This window comes from Oryctolagus cuniculus, chromosome 14 (genome assembly GCF_051225735.1).
Source record: "Oryctolagus cuniculus isolate XC-2025 breed Fujian yellow rabbit chromosome 14, ASM5122573v1, whole genome shotgun sequence".
Classification (NCBI taxonomy): domain Eukaryota; kingdom Metazoa; phylum Chordata; class Mammalia; order Lagomorpha; family Leporidae; genus Oryctolagus; species Oryctolagus cuniculus.
The window spans coordinates 21,576,088-21,596,981 of NC_142880.1; positions in this window are offsets into that span (position 1 = coordinate 21,576,088).

Below are 20,894 nucleotides of genomic sequence, written 5' to 3' on the forward strand. Positions count from 1 at the left end.
TAATAACCTCCGAGGTGGCCTTGCCACACACATCCACATTATTTTCTCCTGACTACAGCCAGGGGAGTCTTATAAAATGAAAAATTGGGGGCTGGCGCTGCAGCTCACTAGGCTAATCCTCCGCCTGCGGCACTGGCACACCGGGTTCTGTCCCACTTGCTCCTCTTCCAGTCCAGCTCTCTGCTGTGGCCCGGGAAGGCAGTGGAGGATGGCCCAGATCCTTGGGCCCTGCACCAGCATGGGAGACCAGGAGAAAGCACCTGGCTCCTGGCTTCAGATCAGTGCAGCGTGCTGGCCGCAACGCGCTGGCTGTAGTGGCCGCTTGTGAGGGGGGGTGTGAACCAATGGAAAAAGGAAGACCTTTCTCTCTCCCTCTCTCTCTCACTGTCTAACTCTGCCTGTCAAAAAAAAAAAATTGAAAAATTGGATAATATTCCTCCTTTGTGTTCATCCTTTCCTCTTAAGTCCAAAGTCTTAAAATGGCCTGCATGACCTCCTTTCTACCAGTCTTTCCAGCTTATCTCCTGTGCTTCCCTTACTGCATATGCCCCAATCACAATACCCGTCCTTTAGTCCTTTGGACCAATTCCTTAGTGCTTGGGCATCTTTACACTTATTATTCTCTTGTCTCAACACTCTCTGTTCCTCCTTCATTCCAACCTTTCCTGACATACAAAGAAAAGGGTGTCAAAAAGATGATAGGAATAAAATTTGTCAGAAGTGTCTTAGAAGTCCAGTTCAGAACTGAGAAACTCCTATTAGGATGATTGACAAAAATATCACTGGTTAAGTTGTTGACAACTGTTTGAATGGCCCAGAAGACACAGAAGGTGACAGATTCCAAGATGGCAGAATAGGGAAGGGTGCACTGCTCTAGGATAAGGGTAAATAAAAAAAAAAGGTGGAGGAAGTACATTCTCAGGGGGAGAGTTAGAAAACCACAGTGGAAATTCTATAGAAGGAAGAGGAATGCTGTGGACCTCTGTGGAAGGTATGGATGTGCACCATGAACACGGACACAGCACATGACCCCAGTAGCCAAGAGCTGGAGAAAGTGCTAGCTTTGGAGAATGAGGTGAGATCAGACTGCAGCAGCCCATGCCACTGGTGATGTAGCTGGAGGGAGAGCGCCATGTGAGTCTGCCCTGGAGTCCTAAGGGGGGGGATAGGCTACATGCTAACCCAGTGGCAAAAAGGGGGCATGTTTCTCTCACCCCATCTCTCCAACAACAGTACCCAGAAAGTAGCTGAGAGAGAACAGGTGTCATTTTGGGGGATAAGCAAAAGCTATGGGAGTTCTTTGTGCCCAGCAACTGGCTGGAATAAGACTCTTGTCAGCTGTACCCCAAACAGCAGCTCGGTGTGGGTACCTGGCAACCAGCAGGGAGAAGGTAACATCTGGCCAATGGGTCTTGTGCATGCGTGTGATCCAGGGATTCTAGCAGAGGAAAAACCCACATCCCCAACTGTTTATAATCGTAAACTTAACCCTCCACTAAATAAATAATTCAACAAAAAGAAAGAAAAGACACACTGTTCTATAACAGTAGAGATAAGAGCTGTAAGTAATAATCAAGCCCCCAAATGTCAATTTCACTAATATACATAAATTTTTTGTACTGTATTAGTTATTACAGATCAGAGAAAACACGTGATATTTGTCTTTTGCGATATGCCTTCTTATTTCTTCTATGACCCACTGTTCATTCAGGAGCGTGTTGTTCAGTCTCCGTGTGTTTGCATATGTTCTAGAGACTTCTGAGTTGTTAATTTCCAGCTTCATTCCATTGTGGTCAGGAAAGATACATGATATGACCTCATTTTTTAAATTATCTGAGACTTGCTTTATGGTCTAGCATATGGTCTATCCTGGAGAAAGTCCCATGCAATGATGAAAAGAATGTGCATTCTGTAACTGTAGGATGAAAGGTTCTGTAGATATTAGGTTCATTTGGTCCATAGTATAGATCAGCTCTGTTGTTTGCTTGCTGATTTTCTTTCTAGTTGATCTATTGATGAAAGTGGGATGTTAAAGTCCCACATTACTATTGTATTGGAGTTTTTATCATGTCAAATTGATCATTCAAATATCCTGAGAAATTAACACCTGAATAGTTGGTATACTGGATAGATGATATTCTGTTAATCAATAAATGCCCCACAGTGCAATTCAGTAAGACTAATTTGATGTATTCAATAAACGGAAGCATCAGGAAGTGAATCATTTTTTTTTTTCATATACCTGACTCTTGTTTCTTCTGAAGTGAAAATCTGTTTGGCCAACTGGCATTCTTTCATCATGTGGGTTCTTACTCATCGATCACAATCAATAGTCTTCAGGAAACATGTGGAAATTAAATCAGTGGTGCCTCCAAATTGCTTCATTTTTCACTGAAAACTCAGCCCACAATTGCAGATGGTGGGACTTACTCCTTCAGCTCTACTGGTCAAACTAATTTGTCTTTCAAGTTTGCTCTACAACATCTTTACATTTTTTCTTTTGTATTATTTTAAACAATCTCTATTCCTAAAGCTTTATACTCTTATTTTGATATGTAGTGCTCACATTTTCTCATGTGATTGTTGAGAAGATGGAATCAAATATAGTCTGAACAAGTGCTATCAATTTAGGTGATCAGAGGGCTTGTGATTGGCAGTAGGAATGAGCAGAATATAGGAAGATGGTCAGAACTGAAAAGGAAGTGAGAAGTTATTTATGTGTGGGAATTGGAGTCCAGGAAGCTGAGATACAGTAGTGCTGAGCACAGACTAGAAACATCATAAGATGTAGATAAGAATGTGAATACTTGGGAACAGATAGAATTTGACTTTCTTTTCTGCCACGCACTATTTGGGTGACCTTGGGAAATTAATTTCTCTTGGTGTCGGTCTCCTAATATATTACACACTTAATGTCTTTTGATAGAGATGACCCTCAGTATAACACTAGGGCAGAAGCCAGTCTCTGAGATGATACCCAGTGGCCCTACCTCTTGGCCTTCATACCCTTATGCTGTTCTTTCCTACAGTGTATCTGAGTTGGTCTATGAGACAATAAAATACAGGCCAAGTGCCACTTCTGATGGTAGGCAATAAAAATATTGCAGTTTACTTTTCAGTCCATTTCCCTACACACACCAATCTCTCTCTGTCTCTCTTCCTTGCCATGGTGAAGTCATGTTGCTTGCAATCCTATGTGGAGGTTCCTATGAGGAGGACCTGATGCTGCCTTCCAACAACTCAGTGCTTGAGCTTAGAAGTAGAATCTCAGGCCGGCGCCGTGGCTCACTAGGCTAATCCTCCGCCTAGCGGCGCCGGCACACCGGGTTCTAGTCCCGGTCGGGGCGCCGGATTCTGTCCCGGTTGTCCCTCTTCCAGGCCAGCTCTCTGCTGTGGCCAGGGAGTGCAGTGGAGGATGGCCCAGGTGCTTGGGCCCTGCACCCCATGGGAGACCAGGAAAAGCACCTGGCTCCTGGCTCCTGCCATCGGATCAGCGCGGTGCGCCGGCTGCAGCGCGCCGGCCGCGGCGGCCATTGGAGGGTGAACCAACGGCAAAGGAAGACCTTTCTCTCTGTCTCTCTCTCTCACTGTCCACTCTGCCTGTCAAAAAAAAAAAAAAAAAAAAAAAAAAAGAAGTAGAATCTCCACACCCCATCAAGCCCCACATAACTGAAGCCTCAACTGACACTCAGATTGCATCCTGATGTGACTCATGAGACAGAACCACAGAGCTATGCTGCTTCTGAATTCTTGACCCACCTAGTTTGTGAGATAATAATACTTATGTTTTAAAGTACTAAGTGAAGTTTAATTTGTTATGGAATATCCAGTACCTAACATGTAGTTATCATTATGAAGATCTTGTAAGTGAGGATTAAAATCTACACTAAATTGGAGTTAGCGGTAGGTAATAAGAATTTTAAGTGTATCCAAGCATAGGAAGGGATGACAGGCAGCAAATATTTTGTCATCTACTAGAGGGCTATAAGCCAGGACTTCCAGCTGTGCTGTGAATTAGATATAGATATTTTCTATTTTTCTCTGTCCTTTGGTTCGTTCATTCAGCAAATTCTGTGGAAGCTAGGTTCTTGGGATTAGTCATTGAGTTTTGAGAACACTCTTTCCTCATGCTGATGTGACATACAATATTACTGTTTTCTATGTGTGCCACCATTTTGAGACTTATTGGGAAATCTTGGCATTTTACAAGGTCAGAATCTTTGCTTTGGATACAGAAGTACTTGGACGAGAAATATAACTTCACATAAAATGTGAACTATGAAGATTAGACTAAATCAAATTTTTTCATCTAGGGATCAATATAAATGGAGATTCAAATATTCCATAATGATTTGATTTTTTTCAATTTTTTAAAATTTTATTTCAGGAATGTAAACTTCATGCACTTCATATATACAAATTTAGAAAAATAATGATTCTTCCCACCATACACTAACTACCACTCACATTCCCACCCTTCTTTCTCCTCTCTCTCCTATTAAATTCTATTTTTTTAAACAAAGATTTATTTTCAGTTCACTTTATACTCATAAGATTAACCCTGTGGTAAGTAAAGAGTTCAACAAATAATATGGGAAAATAAAAAAATCTGTTCCTTAACATTCAAGACAGGGCTGTTCAAAATATTTGCATTTCAGTGTCAATTTCAGTCCAATAGACTATCTTTTAGACTATTACAATAGATCAAGGAGAACATATGTATTTGTCTTTTTGAGACTGGCTTATTTCATTAAGTTTAATGGTTTCCAGTTGCATTCATTTTGTTGCAAACAACAGAATTTCTTTTTTTTTACCACTATGTAGTATTCCAGTGTGTGTCTCTGTGTGTGTATATATATATATGTATATATATATATTATATCATAATTTTTATTCAGTCTTCAGTGGGTGGACATCCAGGTTGATTCCATATCTTAGCTGTTGTGAATTAAGGTGCAATAACATGGGTGTACACATTACTATTTCACATGCTGATTTCTTTATGTTTCAGTAAATTCCCAGGAGTGGGATGGCTGGAACATATGATAGGTCTATATTCATATTTCTGAGGTATCTCCATACTGTCTTCCACAGTGGCTGGACAAGTTTACATTCCCACCAACAGTAGATTAGGGTACCTTTTCCCCATGTCCTTGCCAGCATTTATTGTTGTTGATTTCTGTATGAGAGCCATTCTAACTGGGGTGAGGTGAGACCTCATTGTGGTTTTGGTTTGCATTTCCCTGATGGCTAGTGATCCTGAGCATTTTTTCCAGTGTCTATTGGCTATTTGAATTTCTTCTCTTGAAAAATGCCTCTAAAGGCTTTTGCCCATTTCTTAACTGGATTGTTTTGTTGTTGTTGAGTTTGTTGAGCTCTTTGTAGATGCTGGATATTAATCCTTTTCAGCTGTATAGTTTGCAAATAATTTCTCCCATTCTGTCAGTTGTCTCTTCATTTGCTGAGTGTTTCTTTTGCAGTGCAGAAGCTTCTCAGTTTGATGTAATCCATTTGTCAATTTTGGCTTTGATTGCTTGTGCCTCTGGGGTCTTTCAAGAAGTCTTTCCCTATGACAATGTGTGGAAGGGTTTACCCAATGTTCTCTAGTAATTTGTTGGTATCAAGTCACAGATTTTAGGTCATTGATTCATTTTCAGTGGATTTTTGTGTAAGGTGTAAAGTAGGGGTCTTATTTCATACTTCTGTACACAGAGATCCAGTTTCCCTCCCATGATTTGTTGAACAGACTGTCCTTGGCTCCAGGAATTGATTTTAGCTCCTTTGTCAAAGATAAGTTCGTAGTAGATATGTGGATTGATTTCTGGAGTTTCTGTTCTGTCCCATTAGTCTTTGTGCCAATACCAAGCTGTTTTGATTATAACTGTCCTGTAATGTGTCTTGAGACCTGGTATTGTGATGCCTCTGGTTTTGTTTTTGCTGTTAAGATTGCTGTAAGCTAATCAGCATCTCTTGTGTTTCCATATGAATTTTAGTATTGATTTTTTTCTAGATCTGAGAAGAATGTCATGATATTTTGACTGGGATCACATTGAGTCTAGAAATTGCTTTCAGCAGTGTGGACATTTTGATGATATTGATTCTTCCAATCCATGAACATGGAAGGTTTTTCCATTTTTTAATGTCTTCTTCTATTTCTTTCTTTAATGTTTTGTAATTTTCATCATAGAGATCTTTGCCATCCTTGGTTAAATTTATTCCAAGATATTCAAGTTTTTATAGCTGCTGTGAATGGAGTTGACCTTAGAAGTTCTTTCTCAGCTATGGCATTGTCTGTGTATACAGAGGCTATTGATTTTTGTGTATTAACTTTATATCCTGCCACTTTACCAAACTCATGCATTTCAAATGTCTTGGTGGAGTCTTTTGGATCCCCTATATGCAGAATCATGTCATCTGCAAATAGAGATAGTTTGACTTCCTCCCTCCCAATTTGTATCCCTTTGATTTCTTTTTCTTGCCTAATAGCTCTGGCTAAAACTTCCAGGACTATATTGAATAGCAGTGGTTAGAGTGGGCATGCTTGTCTGGATCCAGATCTTAGTGGGAATGCTTACAATTTTTGCTCATTCAATAAGATGCTGGCTGTGGGTTTATCATAAATTGCCTTTATTGTGTTGAGGAATGTTCCTTCTATATCCAATTTACTTAAGGTTTTCATCATGAAAGAATGTTGTATTTTATCAAATGCTTTCTCTGCACCTATTGAGATAAACATATGGTTTTTGTTCTTCAGTTTTTCAATGTGATGTATCACATTGATTGATTTGTGAATGTTGAATCATCTCTCCATACCAGGGATAAATCCCACTTGGTCTGAGTGAATGATCTTTTTGATATGCTGTTGGATTTGGTTAGCTAGAATTTTGTTGAGAATTTTTGTATCTATGTTCATCAGGGAAATTGGCCTGTAGTTCTCTTTCTCTGTTCTATCTTTCCCAGGTTTAAGAATTAAGATGATGCAGGCTTTATAGAAGGAGTTTGGGAGTATTCCTTCACTTTCAATTGATTTGAATAGCTTGAGAATAATTGGAGTTAACTGTTCTTTAAATGTCTGGTAGAATTCATCAGTGAAGCCATCTGGTTCTGGGCTTTTCTCTTTCGGGAGTATCCTTATTACTGACTCAATTTCCGTCTTAGTTATCAGTCTGTTTAGGTTTTCTTTGTCTTCATGGCTCAATTTAGGTAGGTTGTTTGTGTCCAGGAATCTATTCATTTCATCTATTTGTTGCATACAGCTCTTTGCAGTAATTTTTGATGATTGGTACCCATTTTTACATTTCCCCTTTCATCTCTAATTTTATTTATTTGAGTCTTCTTCTTCTTCTTCTTTTTTTTTTTTTGGTTAGTGGGGCCAATGGTGTGTCAGTTTTGTTTATTTTTTTCAAAAACTCAGTTCTTCATTTTGCTGATGTTTTGTATTTTTTTGTTTTAATTTTCTTTTTTTCTTCTCTAATTTTTAATTTCTTTTCTCCTACTAGTTTTTGGTTGGGTTAGCTGTTGCTTTTTTAGATCCTTGATATGCATTGATAGTTCATTTATTTGGTGCCTTTTCAATTTCTTGATATAGGCACTAATTGCTATAAACTTCCCTCTTATCACTGCTTTTGCTATATCTTTTAACTTTTGATATGTGTTGTTGTCATCTTCATTTGTTTCCATAAATTTTTTAATTTCTTTTATGATCTGTTCATTCAGGAGCATGTTGTTCAGTCTCCATGCATTTGCATATGTTCTAGAAATCCTTGGACTGTTGATTTCCAATTTAATTTCATTGTGGCCAGAGAAGATGCATGGTATGATTTTGATTTTTTTGAATGTGTTGAGACTTGCTTTAGGGCCTAGCATGTGGTCTATCCTAGAGAAACTTCTGTGCACTGCTGAGAAGAATGTGTATTCTGCCACTGTGAGATGAGAAGTTCCATAGATATCTGTTAGGTCCATTTGGTCTATATGTTGATTAGCTCTGTTGTTTCTTTGCTGATTTTCTTTCTGGTTTATCTGTCCGTTGCTGAAAGTGGGGTACTGAAGTCCTCCACTACTATTGTATGTGAGTTTATGTCTTCCTTTAATATTTCTTTTAAATAGCCAGACATTCTGTAATTGGGTGCATATACATTTATTATAGTCACAGCTTCCTGTTGAGTTGATCTCTTAATCATTACACAGTGCCCTTCTTTGTCTCCTTTAGGAGCTTTTGTGTTAAAATTTATTTTTTTTTGATATTAGGGTGGCTATACCAGCTCTTTTTTGGTTTCTGTTGGCATAAAATACCTTTTTTCATCCTTTCACTTTCAGTCTGCATGTTTCTTTGTTGGTGAGGTGTGTTTCTTGTAGGCAGCAAATAGCTGGGTCTTGTTTTTTAATTCATTCAGCCAGTCTGTAACTTTAAACTGGACAGTTGAAGCCATTTACATTCAAGGTTACTATTCATAAGTAACAAATAGGTCCTGCCATTTTTTTGGTAAATATTCCTATTGTTTGCTTAGGATTTCCTTTGTATTTTACTGCGAAATTTTCTGCCTTTACATTCTTTCATAATGATGACCATCTTTGTGTGTTTCTGTGTGTAGGACATCGTTAAGCATCTTGCAAGGCTGGATAAGTAGTGACAAATTCTTTCAATTTCTATTTGTTATGGGAAATGTTTATTTCATCTTCATTCATAAATGAGAGCTTTGCAGGGTACAGTATTCTGGGTTGATAGCTTTTTCTTTTAAGACTTGGACTATGGTTCTTCATTCTCTCTTGTAGGGTTTCTGATGAGAATTCAGCTGTGAGGCTAATTTGAGATCCTCTGAAAGTAATCTGATGTTTCTCTTGTATACACTTTTGAATCTTTTCTTTATGTTTTACTGTTGAAAGTTTGACTGCAATGTGTCATGTTGAAGATCTTTATGTCGTGTCTATTAGGAGTTCTATGTGTTTCCTGTACCTGGATGCCTCTTTCTTTCTCCAAATTTAGAAAGTTTTCTGTAATTATTTCACTGAATAACCCATTTAATGCATTCTCTCTTTCCATACCTTCAGGAACTCCTAAGACTTGTATTTGGGTCATTTGGTAATATATCATAAATCTCCAACACTGTTATTAATTTTTCTAATTTCTTCTTTTTTCTCTGACTGAAAAATTTCCAAAAATTTGTCTTCTAGCTATGATAATCTTTCTTCTGCCTCACTGAATCTGTTGTTTAGGCTTTCTACTACATATTTTTTATCTTTTGAATTCCTCATGTCTAATATTTCATTTTGATTTCTCTTTAAAATCTGAATTTCAGGGGAAAATTTTTCATTCATGTCATGTATGGTTTTCTTTAGTTTATGGATTTGCTTCTGATTGCTTCTGAGTTATCCTGTGATTAGTCTTTCGACTTCTGTGTCAGGCGTTTTATCAGTCTCTTGATCTTCACATTCTAATATTGAAGCGTTGTGCTCCTTGGGGGTTTGTGTTGTCTTCCTTTATGTTTCTTGCGTTTCTGAATTTATTTTTATGCATTTGTGAGATACTTTTTTTTCTGCTGATGGGTTTTTTCTTTGAACTTTGCCTCTATGGCTTAATGGAATGTCTCCTCTTTCAGTGAATACCCAGAATTGTGTGCTGGATGTGGCCAGGGAGCTCTGATGAGTGCTCCAGAGTGGGGTGAGTATCAGGGGTGACACCCAAGTTGGAAATGATAGATCTCTTTAACAGAAGTATGTGTGGGGGTATGGTCACCTCTATTGACTTGATCATACCCTCAACTCCTCTCTTCCAAGGTGATTACTGCCCAGGTGTCAGCCCTCAGTAGGTGTAATTCTCAGCTGTCCTTCACACAGACTGCACCAAGGATCTGTGCAGTTCTCAGTGTGAGCCCAGATCCCACAGCAGTGACTTACCTCAGGCCATCAGGGAGCTCTGAGCATGTGGAGCCACTCACAGTGACTACCCAGAGATCCAGCCACACCCTGCATCTTCTCACACAGTGTCAGTGTTTTCACAGTCTCAGCTCTCAGGGCTCCCATGGTCAAGAAGTCCAAGAGGATCTACTCTGCCCTGCTAGTCTGTCCTGTCCACAGAGAGGCTGAGGGATTCCTGTGGTTGCCTCTGCTGACAGGGTGAGGACTGTCCTTGCTAGTTGGCTGGGTGTGCACACAAGAGCTGCAGCAGCTGCTACCTACTTATACCCAAAATGGCACCCACCCTCTCGTAGCAGGTTGCAGGGAGCTATTTTGGTGGGGGGATTTGGGAAGAGATGTGCTGCTTTTTTTCCCCCCTCTGGGTTAGCAGTCACCCTGTTCTCCTCAGTGCTTTGGGCTAGACTCAAAGAGTGTAATATACCAGGCTCTGTCTCTGGCATTATCAACTGTGACATGGATCTGTGCAGTCTGACCTCACCTTGCTTGCCAGAGCTGGTGTTTTTTCCAGCTCAGGGCAACTGGGGTCATGTGTTGTGTCTGCGCATTGCTGCACATCTGTACCTTCCATACAGATCTATGGCACCTCTCCTGCTTCTGCAGAGTCTCCACTGCAGTTTCTTTGCACTGAGAATATACTTTCTCCACTTTTTTTCTATTTTTGCCTAGCTTAGATCAGACTACTCTATCACTATTCTGCCATCTTGGGATCTCCATTGTAAATGTTTTAAGAATGAAAGTTCAATGATTTTTCTTAAAAATTTGAAAGACCAAAGTGGGATAGAGAGATAGATATTTTTCATTCAACATCCAAAACTGGGCAAGACTGGGCCAGGAGCCACGAAATCCATCAGAGTCTCCCACATGGGTGACATGTATTCAAGTATTTGAGCCATCACCTGCTGCTTCCTAGGGTGTGCAATGGAGAAAGCTGGTTAGAAAACGCTGATGGGACTCTATGCAGCCATTCTGATATGGGATAGGGTATCATAAGTGATGGTTCAACTTACTGTGCCACAATGCCCACCCCCAAACACAAAATTTTATGGAAAATTGTGTATGTACCTGCTACTCTGTCATAAACATGCCTGCATTTTTCAGAGTGTAGATTTTAGACCTGTAACAGGCTTTCAAGTGAGTCTGTAATATAGCAGAGATGAAAGATAGCCTACTCTGTGTGGCTCTTCCAGCCTTTAAGTTTCAAAAATTCTTCTAGACATGATAGAATTGGGCTACAAAATGTCTCTGTCACAGTCAGAGTCAGGCAGAGTCTTATAAAATTCTGGGTTGGATATTTTGGGACCCACTTTTTGGCTTGGTGTGTTTTCTCATAATGTGGAGTTAGAGCATGGCATTTAGACCCACACTGCACGGATCTGACCTTCTGTCTCAGTTTCCTTGGTTATGGCACCAATGGTAATTTTGCAGGATAGCCGTGATGATTACAAGGCTATCCAATATCGAGTACATATAAGTGTGCCCACTGGCCATGTATTCAGTGCTAATTTGTGTTAGTCAAGATTTTTATTATTTCTGGCCCCTAGGTTTGAACTCCCTTCTAGCAGCTTGAATGCTTGGAAGCAGGCATGCATTAGTCTTCTGTATTCACAAGCAGTGCTGAGTTATTGTGGCCTGTGACTCCAGCTCTGGGTCCCCTTTCCTGTCTTGTTTGAACAGATCTTCCTGGGTGCTATTTTGCTAGTTGTTTGCTTGTCTCATGCTGACCAGGCAAGAAGAGGCAGAGGCTATTGTTCCTCTTTATAGATCTCAGACTTTAATTTGTAAAGTAAAAAGGTTAGATGACATGACTTCTTAGGTCCCCTTCCATCGTAATAAGCTATGCACTTATAAGTAATAGAACTAATGCTTGGGTGAATGATAGCAGTACAGTGTAGTGAAGAGTAACTGGTGCAACTTTCAAGCTTAAAAAATTTTAAACTGCTGTATACCAATTGTACATAATTTTCAAGCTTTATGTAATTGCTCCAGGCAGTTAGGTAAATTCTTGCCTCCCAAGGATATCTAGGTATACATTAAACATGAATCAACTCTCATTTCTGAAAAAGTGAGACCTGTCTGTGATTATGCTCATAGCATTTTATATTAAATTCCATTTTGTATATTATGAGGATGTTTTGCTCTCTCTCTCTCTCGTGTATATATATATCTATATATCTACTCCTACACCTACATTTATCTATATACATCAACACCTATGTATACACACACAACTATCACGTTATTATGAGTAAATTTAATTTGCTTTATAATATTAATATTATTAAAATGTATTTTTGTATATTTATTCAAAAAATGAACCAGTTATTGTGGAAATGAAAGGCTCAAATAGTTGCATATGTGGTAGAAGCAATAAACAACATCCTAGGAAGACTAAGAATTCTAAGTAACACCTTAGATTCAGTAGGTAATTTCATTCCTCTTGGTAATATCCTCATTGTTTGAAAGAAAATCATGCCACCAAACTGCCAGCAGAGGTCCTCAGTGTCACAGTTTATCAAATCTATTATTGAAAACTCTGTCTACCAAATAAAAAATTGATTCCAGGACTTATTCGCTTATCTCAGATAACTAGTCACATGAATAGCCTATAGGTTTAAATTATTAATAGAAAATAATATGTGTTAATTAAAGATTACAATTCGTATTTGCAGCAGTTTGTAACATGTTGGGAAATATTGGATAGGTATAAAAGAACGGGGGAGTAAAAAGGCAAGTTACACATTTTTAAGCCAGTGGGTTTCAGAAAAATTCATCAAATACAGGTGAAGAATGATAGGAGACAAAGCCGATAGAGTGGGTCTTAGTTCTTATCTTTTCAGCTTTATTCTTTTCTCGGTTTGAACTGTTGTCTACATCTGGGAGAAAAATAAAACCACAGGGTTCATATAGGGTCTCCTTTGGTAAAAGAAAAAAAAAAAAAGAAAAACTTGAAAACACTGTTATCACATTAAAGATGACTTTTAGAGAGTAAAAAAAAAATCAGAAATTGAAGGAAGGCTATTGCTATTTGAAATAATGAGATAATGCTTTTGAGTTGCCAGACCTGATTCCTATTTCTTTTTGTCTTTACACAGAACTAGTATTGTAAATTCTCTTAAAAAGAAATATTCAATATGTAACCACTATAGAAAGTTGGGCATTCTCTTGGTAGAACTTATAGGTTTTCTTTTGTTGTGTTAGAGTTAGGTGGTAATATGTGCAAGGTATTAAGAATGAATAATTGGTCAGAATAAGGAGATAAAATTCTAAGACAATGATCAAGATTCAGTCTGGTCCCAATCTATGTCAATGCTGAGGGTATGGTTTTATTTGTGAAAGTGGTACAGGAGGAAGGGCAGGCCAAGAGGTGTAATTTGTTTTTTAAAAAAAGATTTACTTATTTGAAAGGCAGAATGAGAACAAGACACACACACACACACACACACACATCATCTATCCACTGTTTAATTCTTCAAATGACCACAGCAGCCAGCACTGAGCCAGACTGAAGCCAGGAGATAGGAATTCAGTCTAGTCTCCCACATGGGTGGTAGGAGCTCAAGCACTTGAGCCATCATCCTCTGATTCCCAGGCGCGTTAGCTGGGAGTTGGATGGGAAGTAGACTTGAACTGGCTCACTGATGTGGGATGCAGTGTCATGAGGAGCAGCTTAACTCACTGTTCCACTAGGGCAGGTAGTTAAATATTCATATATTTACCAGACATACACTCTGTGTCCTTAAATGCTCTCCATATAGGAAATGAATCTTCCCATTTAATGATTCACATTGGGGGACTACATTTCAATTCCCAGTCTGGTTTGGAATTTTTCTGTGGCTTGGTAAAATTGGGGGTGGTGGTGGTGGTTTATTATTGTTGTGCTTCTGTCTTTAAGCAGCAATTATCTTAAAAATGGACTGAAACCTTTTAGGTCCCCATCACAGATCATATATGAGGTGTTCATTATTAAAGACATATGAAGCACCTTTTATTTTGTAGTTTTTTGAAAAAAGATTTATTTTATTTATTTGAAAGAGTTACAGTGAGAGAGAAGAAGAGACTGAGAGACACAGAAAGATCTTCCATCAGCTGGTTCATTCCCCAAATGGCTGCTATGGCTGGGCCTGGGAGAGGCCAAAACCAGAAGCCAGGAGCTCCTTCTGGGTCTCCCTCATGGGTGCAGGGGCCCAAGCACTTAAGCCATCTACTACCGCTTTCTCAGGTGCATTAGCAGGGAGCTGGACTGGAGGTGGAACAGCTGGGACTTGAACTGGTGCCCATATGGGATGCCAGCACTGCAGGCAGTGGCTTAATCTGGTAAGCCAGTCCCTCCTCTGTACTTAATGGGATTTCTAATCCAGAGTGGCATTTTGTACTTTAATGAAAAAGAGAAGTCAGGGGAAGGTGGCCAGTGTCCTTAAGGAACAGACTTAGGTTAGGGTTTGACAGGAGCCATTGTGTCTCCTTTACACATTGAAGTGTTGAGAGACACATCCAGAATTGAAAATATTGGAAATGCTGAAATTAGCTGTAACAGATGAGTTGAGAAGATTATTTTCTCTTAGTTCTGGAAAAATACCCATGGTATACTGCCATTTGTTTTCATGTAATGTGGAGCCATTTACACTCATTTACTCCTGTTTAGTTCCTAGGTGCTGAGTTATTCACAATCTCTCAATTTTTCTCACCTCATTAATTTTCAGTTTTGCACATCAGATATTTTAATCATGACTGCTTCTTTCCTATAGAGAAACGCAGATGTGCTCAGGCTACGTTCTGGAGGAATGGAGGGTGAAGGGAACGATGGGAATGCTATCCTTTTCTCCCCCACAGCCTTAACTAAATGTGATAAGGAGATGGATGGATTTCTGTGTTCCCCTCATTAGGGTTAAATGTTTGCTTTTTTTAAAAAAATTATTTTATTTATTTGAAAGGCAGAGTGGAGAGAGAAGGTATGGGGGAATGGGGAAAGAGAGAAAAAGGTCTTCCCTCTGCTGGTTCACTCTCCAAATGGTCACAATGGCTAGGGCTGATTCAGACTGAAGCCAGGAGCCAGGAGCTTTCTCTAGGTCATCTATGTGGGTGCAGGGGCCCAAGAACATGGGTCATCTTCTGCTGCTTTTCCAGGTGCATTATCAGGGGGCAGGATTAGGAGTGGAGTATTTGAGACTTGAAGCAGCACCCATACGAGATACTGGCATTGCCAGTGCTGGCTTTATTGGCTATGTTAAAATGCTGGCACAAAATATTCACATTTTGATGAAAATGTTGTTGGTGATGTTGGGCAAACTTAATCTTCAGTTATATTAAAATTAGAACTAAATTTAAAAATGAAATTTGAGTTTTCAGTGTGTACTCTGATAATTTATTGATGATTCCCATTGTACTAGATGGACAAGAAGTATTATTCTGAAACCAAACTAAATCAAACAGAAAACACAAAAATAGTCATAAAATTTTATGATTGTGTGAAAAACTTTTCCACTGAGATTGAAATATCTTCGTCTCTAGTATAATTTATTATTACTTTTATTTATATATTGAGAGATTCCAAGATGGCAGAATAGGGAAAGGTGTAGTTTTGTGGCTAGGGGTAAAAAATATATATATATATATACACACACACACACATATAAATATATATATACATACATATATATAAACATATATATGGATAGAAAGTATATTATCAGGGGAGAGTTAGAGAGAAAACCACAGTGGAAATTCTATGGAAGGAAGAGGAATGCTGTGGACCTGTGTGCAAAGTACGGATGTGCACCATGAACACGGACACGACGCATGACCCCAGCAGCCAAGAGCTGGAGAAAGTGCTAGCTTTGGAGAATGAGGTGAGATCAGACTGCAGCAGCCCATGCCACTGGTGATAAAGCCAGAGTGATAGTATTGTGTGGTCTGGCCTGGAGTTCTAAGGGGGATAGGTTACCCGCTAACCCAGTGGCAAAAAGGGGGCATGTTTCTCTTACCCCATCTCCCCAACAACAGTACCCAGAAACTAGCTGAGAGAGGGCAGGTGCAATTTTGGGGGATAAACAGAAGCTGTGGAAGTTCTCTGTGCGCAGCAGCTGGCTGGAATAAGACCCCATCTTGTCAGCTGTACCCCAGGCAGCAGCTCGGTGTGGGTACCTGGCAACCAGCAGGGAGAAGGCAACACCTGGCCAATGGCTCTCTTGTGCATGCGTGTGGTCCAGGGATTCGAGAGAGGGAAGAATCTGTATCCCCCAAAGACTTTGAATTGTGCTGGGAGGATTGAGAAGGGGTATGGTATCCTATGGATATCCTATGGGGATACCCGTATCTGATGGATATCCCATAGGACTGTGAGGTGCCCTCACCTCTCATCATATCATAGGCTCCAGAGCTCAAATCGTCTAGGCGTAGTATCCACAGGAAGCTGGCTCTGAGAGCATCTCCACTTCACTGAGGTTAGCACAGGCTAGTGGGGTGGAGCAGATTCTCTGCACTCCAAGACTGTGGGAGCCCTGTATGCTGAGACCGTGGGAACTCTGACTGCACGCACGAGAGGGTGCAGGGTGTAGCTGGGTCTCTGGGCAGTCGCTATGTGTGGCTCCACATGCTCAGAGCACCTTAATAGCCTAGGATGAGTCATTGTAACGGTGTCTGTGCTCACACTGAGGCCTGCCCAGATCCTTTGTGTGGTTCATACTCCAGTGCTCATGAGTATTGTACCCACTGTGGGCTAACACCTGGGCATTGATCACCTTGGGAGAGAGAAGATGAGGGTGTGATTACACCAACAGAGGTGGTCATACCTCTCCTTCCTGCTAAAAAAGAGATCTACCACACTCAACTTGGGTGTCACCCAGGATACTCACCCTGCCCTGGTGCACTGACCAGAGCTCCCTGGCCATGCCCAGCACACAACTCTGGGTGTTCACTGAAAGAGCAGACACTCCACTCAGCCACAGAGGCCTAGTTCAAAGACAAAAGCCATCAGAGGAAAAAAACCCATCAAGTATCTCTACAAGTGCCTAAAAGTAAACAGAAAAATTAAAGAAAAAATAAGGACAACATGACCCTCCAAAAGGAACACAACGTCACTTCAGTATTATGCAGTGAAGATGAATTGATTCATGAAATGCCTGAAATGGAATGCAAAAGATCAATCATAGGGTTACTCAGAAACAATCAAAAGCAAGTCCACAAACTAAAGAAATCCATACATGACATGAATGAAAAATTCTGCTCCAAAATTGAGATTTTGAAGAGAAATCAAAATGAAATATTAGAAATGAAGAATTCAATATGACAAACGAAGCACACAGTGTAAAGCCTTTATAATAGGCTTGGTGAGTCAGAAGGAAGAATATCTGAGCGAGAAGACAAATCTTTGGAAATTTTTCAGTTAGGCCAAAAAAAAAAAAAAAAAACCAAAAAAAAAAAAAGAAATTAGAAAAGTTAAAAACAGTGTTGGAGGTTTATGGAATACTATCAAAGGGTCCAAAATATGGGTCTTATGAGTTCCTGAAGGCATGGAAATAGAGAATGGATTAGAAGGAATATTCAGTGAAATAATTACAGAAAACTTCCCTAATTTTGAGAAAGAATGGGACATCTGAGTACATGGATCAAAAAGAACTCCTTATAGATACGACAAGAAAAGCGCTTCACCATGACACATTGTAGTCAAATGTTCCTCAGTAAAACAAAGAAAAGATTCTAAAATGTGCACAAGAGAAATACCAGATTGCTTTCGGAGGATCTACAGTGAGATGCACAGCAGACTGCTCATCAGAAACTCTACAGGCTAGGAGTGAATGACAATATATATGCCAAGTCTCAAGAGAAAAAAACTGTCAACCCAGAATACTGTACTCTGCAAAACTTTCATTTATGAATGAAAGTGAAATAATGACCTTCTACAAGAAAGAATTTGTGCCATATATTAATATCATCCTGTCAATAACTCAACATAGCTGTGTGTGAAAAGATTATATTGATAAAAGGATAATTTATAAATCTTTCTGTTCAAGTTATTTCCTCATTTGAGTATTTACAATTTCTATTTTGCAGCACAAATGGGAATGATAACTCCTTTGCAATGCCATATTAACTCTACCAAGATGGAACAAGGGTTAAATCAAAGAAGGTACTCAAATTATATGTTGTTGTATAGAAGATATGATGGCTGGTAGGAATATATAACCCATTGCTTCTGCTTTTGTACAGGTCTTGTTCCTAATATGTGGCAACTACATAATGACAGTGAGACCGAATTTCCATTTCAGCAGTGCGTGTGTGCCTGTATGTGGTAAACTGAAAGGGGATTGGTCTGCTTTATGATCCGACTGTTTTGGGCTATGATATTAGCTGGGTAGACAGTGAGAGAGGAAAGAAAAACTCCCCAAAAAGAAGGTGCCCATCGCAGTGAAAGATAGGAAACTCACACATTCTCAGTCCTTATATTTGGTCCTCTCCATAGATTAGCTCTGCTACCTTTATCTGAAATATATGATGAATTATTGGGTCATAATATTGATGGGTCTGTTTTCTAAACTTATCATTCTTCAAAGCTAAAGTTTAAAAACTGGAGCTAAAAAGAGGCAAGTGAAGAAGGACATTTTATTTATAAGTTCTTTTAAGCTTTGTTTTCTTTGCATTTCCCCTATATGTAATCCTTTTCTGACATATAAATGTTGTTGCAATTAATATGCAAAAATATTTAGACTTTTATTAATCATGAGTTCACATTAATTTGAATAGGGGCTTAGCTGAAATTCATCTTTATGTTTTCCATGAACAAATTTTTGTTAAAAAATTAATAGTAAGTGTAATTTCAGTGGCATGTCTACCTAATTGGATAAATGAATTGTTTTCAACCAGCTTAGAAACACTCTAAACATAAAATAGTGTGATTACATTTATAAATACATAAACTAGACTTCAGATACTTCAGCCATTTAATTAAAAATCATTCTTATGTGCTCATTAAAATAGGACTTTAATGTAGGGTAGTTCGGTTAATGTATATAGTTGGGATAATAAAGAGGTACACTTAAATTTATGTTATATTTAAAATTAGATAAATAATAATGAACCATTTCATTAGGTAAGATAGTTTTCTTTGCAATTAATAAGTGTCTGAATGTTTACAATATCCATTTTTCAAAGGATGGTAAAGGATAAGATAGATTTTAAAACTGTTAGATCAACATATTTCATTAAGCTTCTTACAGTTGGGAATTTTACTTTAGATGTTATTGCTATATGCTGCTGCATAATCTCAGTAAAAGATTTTAGAAATACCTAGAGATTATAATATTGACCTTGTAGACATTCTAAAGTATTTGCTGGAAGTGATGATTTATTTTTGTACAGCAAAAACAATATTATCAGTATTGTTATAAGACAGTATAACATACTACTTTTAGTATACTGTGTCATGTTGTGTAGAATCATAGGAATATTAATAGCAATACAATTAAGTAACCTTATAGCTCTAGTTGAGTTACCAGCAATTCAGTCTCAATTCTGTACAATCTGAAGAATTTGGTGTGAATGATCTATAAGAGTATGCACAATTCTGAAATGACCTGTATCTATAATATTACTATCAAATGTCAATATTATGTAATTTTTTAAAGGAGCATTTTTAAAAGATTTATTTATTTATTGAGAGGCAGATATATATATATATATATATAGAGAGAGAGAGAGAGGGAGAGAGAGAGAGGGACAGAGAGAGGGACAGAGAGAGGGAGAGAGAGATCTTCCATCTGCCAGTGCACTCCCCAAATGGCTGCAATGGCTGGAGCTGAACCATTCCTAAGCCAGGAACCAGGAGCTTCCTTCAGGTTCCCAACATGGGCACAGAGGCTAAAGCCCTTGGGCTATCTTCCACTGCTTTCCCAGGCCATTAGGGAACTGGATTGGAAGAGGTACAGCAGTGACTTGAACTGGTGTCCATATGGGATGCCACAGATGGAGGCTTAACCTACTGCATCACATCATTGACCCCCATCATGTAATCTTGAATAGTGTATTTAGAAAAGGAAGACTGTTGGGCTATGAGTTTATTTATAAGGTTAGTTTATTAGATCAAAGTATTTCATTTTGAGGAAACTATGGAGTTTATGTGGTTTTTACCATTGATGCAAAAGCTACTTTATTCACCGACAGAAAAAAATGAGATGTTAGCTGGAAGTTTCATTCTGTGCTGGCACTCACATTTCAGGGACACCTGAAGAAACCACAGTGTTTTTTTACTGTTGGTCAAAGTTGGTATTGATGGTATCAAAGATTGTAATCAGTGCTTTGGTGTGAGAGGTTCAATATTTTCCTTCCTGCATGTGACATTTAAAAAACCTTGCTTGGAAGGGAAGTTTATTTTTCATACGGGAGTGTGCAATCCCTTTGATATGGAATTGGGTTCTTGTTGTCATGGCAACATGGGATCCAAAGGGTATATTTCTGAGTCTGGGTATTTATAAGTGTCTTATTCATTGGTGGTAGTGCACAGTTACTGGTATTCAGACAATAGATTAGCCAATGACATCTCTGGTAACTGTCAACTTTGAATTCCTAAGAAACATTAATAATTCCAAATAGAGTGATTATAGTGTCTCTATGAAGATGGAGGGGAGACACTAACTTTTGCTTCCTGTGTTAGTCAGAATATTGAATGCTGGTGGCTTAGCACAATAGAAGTTTGTTTTTCTTGGCCACATCAGATGCAGACAGCACATTTCTATAGAGGTGAGCTGTCTCTGTTGACCCTTAGAAGTCAGTGGGAGACCTCCCTTGGATCACTTTCATCTGTCTGGCTGAGAAGTGAAGCAAGCAAGCAAGCAGAACTGCACAGGTTGTGCTATGGCTAGATCTGGAAGTGGCAGACATCAATTCTACATCCATTTAAGGACTCAACCCTGTAACCCTAAGTCACTGCAAGGGAAGCAGGGAAACACAATCTTCACGAGGCTCCAAAAGAGAAAATGGGAGTGACA